Source organism: Atta colombica, unplaced genomic scaffold, assembly GCF_001594045.1.
Source record: "Atta colombica isolate Treedump-2 unplaced genomic scaffold, Acol1.0 scaffold112, whole genome shotgun sequence".
Classification (NCBI taxonomy): Eukaryota; Metazoa; Arthropoda; class Insecta; order Hymenoptera; family Formicidae; genus Atta; species Atta colombica.
In genome coordinates this window covers 665806-673337 of record NW_017259198.1, presented here as the reverse complement: position 1 = coordinate 673337, position 7532 = coordinate 665806, and the positions used below count along the sequence as shown (strand labels likewise).

Sequence of the window (7532 nt, the reverse complement as noted above, 5' to 3'; positions counted from 1 at the left end):
TCCTTATATAATTTGTAAAAAACAAAATGTATAAAGCATTTCCTAATTTTTATAAAAATAAACTTGAGCGTAAAATGTCAATAAAAAATCAGATTAAGATTACGGTGAATTTATGAACTTAAGATCGAAACAAAAAAATATCTTATCATCTTATTAATTTCAATTCGATTTATTCGAAGAGCTCACATCTGCGAACGGAAGCCTTAAAAATAATTTAAAGACGCCGAGATCCGTGAAAAAATAAAATTTCATCTTTCTTATAGCTTAATATCGAAACAAGTATTTTGGTCGTAATCTCAGTCGATTACACGCATCCAAGAAGAAATCTTAGAAATAATTTAAAATCGCGAGGTAAAAATAACATCTTGTCAAAAGAGTATTTCTATAAGAATTCCTTTAAATGCCCTCAAATGAATACAGATATTTTCCAATTACTTTGTTAAAATTTATTAATTATTACACACCTACCACGATCTTAGTCAATAATTAATTTATAATCTTCAGTTGATAATTAATTTAATATCACGTCGCACAATACGTATCGTTTGGATTTTGGGTTTCTTTACGGTCCTTACGATTATCTCGTTCGATGGCGCGAAACGAGTATCGATATCCTTTGATAAAGCACAAAAAAATCACTTGGAAAGAAAGATCAATTGATCAATTGAAGTTATGCTCTTGTTTAACGCGTTATAATTTCAATATTTAAAGAACAGGAGGAAAACTAATTAACACACATCATCCTTCTCGTCGCGAGAAGATGCTGACGGTCTCTCGATAAAGTCACCCAAATGGATTACGAGAAGAAATTAGGCAATCTAAGACACTGTGTCAACGTATGAGGGTATAGTGTGAAAAATGGAGATTGATAGAATCAAGGCAGATTCGGCAGACACTATGGCGAAAAATTATGATGATGACTAACAGAGCGTTACGAACTATATACGCTAAAACGATTATACTTTTATACAATATAGAAAAATAAGTATGAACGCTTATGGACTAAGATGGCATGTGACATACTTAGAATTTTGCAGACTATTCTTCACCCCCGGGAGCGACAGCCATCAATATATTTTTTTAGGGGGAATTAGGCTGAAGACACCACCCCCGGTTAATATGAACGAAATGAGGTAAAGGCAGGAGAGTTAAGGGGACGGGCAAAGAGCACTGTTTCGATTTACAGCGGAAAAAATGTCCCCATTGATGATCTACATGACTGACGTTTTGTAGTGTTTCGTAGCGCGATATCGTAAAGGGATTTCTCATATCGATGCACGGAATGGAACTTGTCATAAATCCCTGTTACCTGCTAAACGGACGATGAGAGTACATACTTCGCTGGAAATATACCTTCGTTTTACACGCAAAATTACGAGATGTTTTAAAACCCTTACCACCGGTTTCAGGTACATCGAAACACAGCAGGTTGCAGCTAATTCTATGCAGAGTATATAAATGAATGATCGTATTGGATATATATATGTTTATAGCATAGATGTAAAAACGAAATTAGCGGTGCCAAAGGCACATTGCTATATTAAGAATAAAATGTAAAATTAACTTATCTCATATCCATGAATAAGACGCTATTTCATGTTAAACGCGCGTGTATCTAGAATTAATGCAAAAGAAAATAATAACAATAATGTGTATAATCGGCTGTCGCAAACATTTTAGTGGAATTTCGGGAAGAGAACATGAATGAAAAATTACAAGTAATTTTGACTTGTGATTTTATCTCAACAGCCATGCTTTATCTTCCGTACGATCGCGCGTCGCAGTCGAAGACAGCGCGACTGTCGCTATTGTTGCGTTGTACAGCGTACCGCAACGTACGATCATAGATACATCTCGATACAGGAAAAAGTCACTTCATTCAGCGGTATACTAAACGTGAACACTACAGCGTACATAGACATGCGTGAAATTACGAATCACGGATATGTAAGTAGAACAAGACTCTTTAAACTTAAAAGTTGCGTTACAATTAATTCACTATATTCTTACAAAGATTGAGATTGAGTGGAACAGAAGCTCGCGAGAGCACTTTTACAACCTTCCACGCGAGAGCATAGTACTTTTGCCCAAAGAATGAAAAGAAGTGGAAACGGAGGAGAGGAGGGGAAGAACGAATGGAGATGGAGTCCCTAGAAGACGCATCCCTTGGATCTCGTGACGATAGTTTCCCCGATAGTTACCTATCCTAAAACGCGAAATTATGTTGCATACCTCTCGGTTTCGCACATTTTTGGTCGTTTTCTCTGTCACACGAGTTTCTTTTTTTTTTTGCATTTTTCTCTTTTCTTTATCCGCAAAATTTCCGAACACGTACACACATTCCCGGATTATCTCTTACGTATATATGTAGAGTTCCCCTTAAATATATATTATAGATATACCTTACTGACTAACGCGAAAAAAGAAGGACAAACGCCAACTATACTCGTTAGAATGAACGTCTGTCTTATCGGACAAGACACGAGAATATCACATTGCAGATGTATATGTATGTGTAGGTGTATGTATGTGGGTATGTATTAATTCCTCTTCTTTCTTTTTATTCCCTCAATAATAACATCGCTTAAAAGATAAGGAGTTCTTATATCAAGTTTTACACCTTGCGACAATAGGCGCGCGTGCAATGTGTGCGTATATATACATGCGAATACGGCGAATGCGGTGAATACCGATCTTTGTCTTTTCCTTCGTTCTTTTTCTACTTTTTCCCATTTTGTCTTTTCGATCGATGTCGCGATCGATTTCCTCGCCGAATTTTAGTATATCGATAACTAAAAACAAAATGTGGCCCGAAGATCATTGCAGCTTGCAGAGGAATCCAATGTTAGATTTTATTTTTAAGTTGACGCTCCGTGTCACACGCTTTAAATACATATTATTAAGCTAATAATACATGCATTCGAGTGAGAAATAAGTAATATTTCGTAAAGGGCTTCGCAGTGGGTCTTTGGGAAAAACATTCCGTTCGCGTGCGAGACACTTTGTCCGTTTCTATCAATGTAGAGTTAACTTTAATCTCGGCTCAACTTATTTTTTAACCTTTTTTAATTCTTATAGAAATAGAAAAAGATAAAGAGTTAGTTAAACCAAGATTGAAATTAAACTACCTTGGTAGAAAATTGATCATAAGCGTTCATTCCTCGGGAAAAAAGCTTGGAATAATCGCCGATTAAATTACGCAGATTGTTAACACATTTAAACCTTAATTTTCTTGAAATAGTAAGCTTTAAATCGTAAAAATATTAGTCAATCATAATTGAATATGCGAGAAATAATCAATTACGATTGATTGATTTCTTACAGCTTAAAGTTTACAATATCTATTGTGCTTCGGGATTTATTCTTTATTGCCCTTTATGTTTTTTGCCAATATCCGATCTCGAACAGCACGAATACTCGTTTTCACGCGCAAAACATCTGGAATAATATTTCGGGCTGTGTATCATTCGAGGGGAAGAGACCGCAGTAACTATTTCATTCCTCAATACCGAAGTTGGTGAAAAAATCTATATTTATACTGGTGTATAATGCTTGGATCGATCACACGGTTTCACGATTTATTTGACATCTTTCAATTCCTCGTGTGTAAGGAGGTTTAGGCTGAATTGTGTTCATTTCGTACATACTTAACAAAATATGTGATAAACGAAGATAAAACAAAAATAAAATAAAACCGATAAATTTAATCTAAAACGTTTATTTTTACAAGTCCATGAAGGATAACTTAAGATATTTTTTTTATAAATCATATACTAATATAAGATATTATTTTACTAGCTCAACATACAGAATTGCATCTACTGTTCATTTTCATACACAGAATATTCAGTCTCTAATGCTTACAAACAATTCTAGTTATAATAACGATACGCATGTATTTCACAATAAACAGTTTGTTTTATACGCGAAGACTTGAATCTTTTGAATATATTCATCTGCTACAAATATTAAATAAAACGCATTGCGCAACATTATGTCCACACGATTAAATCGGTACCTGATTTAATGAGCCAATAAAATTATTACAACCCAATGATATCACATCAAATTATGTGTAGCTTATAAACATGAAGGCTGAAAAATATACAAAATTTACAATATAACTTGAAATGTAAAATTTAATAAAAATTTTTTAAATAATGATATAAATGTAACAAGAAAATTTTGATGTTTTTCAGAGTATCCTATTTTAAATGCTGATCATATGAAACTTTTTTATGCAGTTCTTAATACATTTTTAAGACAGGATTAACACATTATCTGGAGGTAATAAAATATTTCGAGTTTTCAATTTTGATGATAAATCTGTAAACGTTGATATATTATTAAATAACCGAAATATCTTAGAAAATGTGAAATATTTCACGACCTACGGATAATGTATTAAAATAAACCAATCACAATTATAGCATACAATAACTATCTATAATTCTACCATTCATGCTAACATACAATTATTTATTAAGCTCTTAGATTTTATATTTATTTAATTTTACATTTACACCTATAATTCATCTAATTTATGAATTTTAAGGCATACAATGCGTGTCCCTTGGAATTCAAATGAATATTGCAATTCCGATTGCGAACACAGTTTCCAAGTATTATTCCAGTTGTTCGCAAACGAAACAAGTATTCAATAATTTTATCTCTCAAAAGATATTTAATGCTATTCCTTCGAAGTAACTTTTTCCTTCTTTTTTATGTTTCTAATAAGTACTTCAACGTGTCTTTTAGTCGCATAGGAAATAACAAATGATAAGCTTATAACATCATTGATTTATCTACAAGAATTTATATTAAGAATATAATACCAAATAAATGAGGAATTTGTTCTGTATGAGCGAATATGACAAGTGAGACTAGAAATTTCGGAACATAATTGTTTATATGTGACTATAAACAAGCATTATAAATAATAATTTTGAGTTTAATACCATCGGCATCAAAGTCCGAGTATCGATACAAAATTAATATCATAAATCTTATATAGATATGTTTTTGCGAGTGTAATGTGTCCCAGGTATAATACTGTTGTCCAGTAATCGAACGACCCGAGACAAGAACTGGGAATCTTGAATAATTTTATATATAAGTCAATGACTGAAAGGAATACTTTGCCTGAAATGCTTCCACTAACTATCGTTCAAATCTTTTCTACGTTTTTTTTTTTCGTCAATCTCTGAATTTTCAGGAAAAAGAGTCGTTTATTCCTAAATCCATCTTCTAAGTCAGCAATTTGCCAAACAATTAATCGATTAACGCTAATCCCGAATAACTGAACTTTCTTTCTTATATTATAGAACAATAACATCCGAATAGACTCGTTGAGTGAAGATTCAATTCATTAATTAGTTAACTGTTGTGACAAAGTTCAACGCAGAACTATTTGATTCTATTCACAGGAAACTTCTGCATCTCATGCTCTCGTCATATTTTGTTTTGTAAAATTCCAGTGTACGATATCAAGTGGAAACGAAATGCACGTTCTATATACATGTACATAGATATATATTAAATTAATGACTCAATTAGTAGGAAACGCACGATGCGAAAATGCAACGATATTCAAGCAATTTGACTAAAATAATTGTAGTTCTCTAATATATATATATATATATATATATATATATATGCATATATAGCATATATAGCAAATATAATTGTGCGTAAACTATATTTATGCAACGACATACGCAATTATTTAGAAACACGAATTTGAATCGGTACGTAAATTCCGTATTAGAAAACAAGTTTAGGAGAGGGCAATTTCCTCTCCAAAACTTACGACCTAGGATCGATTTTCGGAACTAATTGCAAGCACTTTCTTGAGTAAAGCGCAATTACTGTGGCCATTGGCTATTGAGGTGAGTGAATTTACCTCCCATCGATCTTCTCGAAAAATTAAGCTTGCTTTCATCATAATAATTATTCATCGTAATTCATCGTAAAACGGCGTGTTTCTAAAATAATTAAATGTAATAAGTAAACGATCTGCTAGATTCCAATTTGATTATACACGTGAATCCGATTAGGATTAGTTTTCAAGTAATAATAGAGAGACAGAACGGACCTATTAAACTATTTCTGCTCTAATACACTCTACAGACGTGATCTAATTTCATTTTCAATGTACTTCGGAGAATTTCGGGCGACTTGGTGCCTAAGAAGACTCAATGCGCACGGAAGATGATCAGCCGTAACTGGCTACAACCACTATTTCGCCTGAATCAATTATGTATATCCACGATAGATCCTCGTTACGTAAGTTGACAATACGATATTGCGATATTTCCGTACTAGCCTTCCGTAATAGCTAATACTGTACGACAGCTAGTTGCCATTGTACTGTAGTACGCTAAGTGGTATGGTATAACACGATAATACCGTCACAGAAAACCTGAGATATATTCTTTTTTTTCTTTCTTACGGACCAGCTGCATCTCGAGATCACGGCTGTAGAAAATCGCGACTGTCACGCGCGACTTTATCGAATGAACAAATCGCTCTAACGACTGTCGTAGCGATAAAGTCGTCATCACGTGGAAGGAAATACTCGTCTAATAGCGCGATTTCGACATTGGTTCCTCGTAACAACGATACTTAAAAAAATTAGAACGACAGCGTCCATCGTCACAAGTCAAACTCTATAAAAACGTTAAGCAAGAAAAATGCAATGATCGATTTCACGTAGTTATATAATGCTCGAAAGAAAAAGGGAAGGCACACATACAAGCGAAGACTATCGTTCGCGTAGAAAAAGAAAGCGGAAAAAGCGCAATGATGGTGTAACGGCAGTGCAATATATTCTAATTAATAATTAATATAATTCTACAATTAATATAACTCATACAATCTATAAGTGGCTTCGAGAGCTATTGCACATGTGTTATGCACAACTATCGCGTGCGATATAACGAAACATTAAAATACTGTTATATACGATTATTTGTACCATTATCATTACAAATTGATGAAGCGATTATCGCTCCGGCTATAAATGCGAACCTTCTTGTTTACGAACAATTACGGTTGAAAAATTACGGGATAAAATCTCAACTTTCCTCTCTATCGAAAAAGTATCTTATCGGTATCGTTGTTTCGATTATACAATTTGTAGAAGGATTATTTGCGTTATCACATACGACATGCTTCGAGTAACGATACTTTTTCTGGAACATTCGTTTTTTAATATTATTTTTTATTCACATTCAGGGATATCAATACAACGAGCGAAACAGATATTAAAAAGCACTGCCATTCCACGATCATTTTCTTTACTTTGAAGTATCTCCGGCACAGAACAAATATCCTATAAACTACAAATTTGTTACAAATATTTTGCTTTAATGTGATAAAATATCATAACATAAAATTATAGCATAAAAAATGAAGGTAAATTTGTTTCTAAAAACTGATTCATTTTCTCGTATGTTTCAATTTTTGTAAAGTTGATCAATGTTATAACCAAAATTAAACGATATAAACTGTATTCAATATATATATATATA

General features: G+C 33.0%; 1 long non-coding RNA gene across 1 annotated transcript; it reads left to right on the top strand.

The window, feature by feature from the left end:
• The first annotated feature begins 1610 nt into the window (after window positions 1-1610).
• On the top strand, window positions 1611-2969 carry LOC108694044. Its single transcript, XR_001932061.1, has 2 exons — window positions 1611-1947; window positions 2015-2969. It is a non-coding gene; the product is annotated as an uncharacterized LOC108694044 (long non-coding RNA).
• The last annotated feature ends 4563 nt before the right edge of the window (window positions 2970-7532 follow it).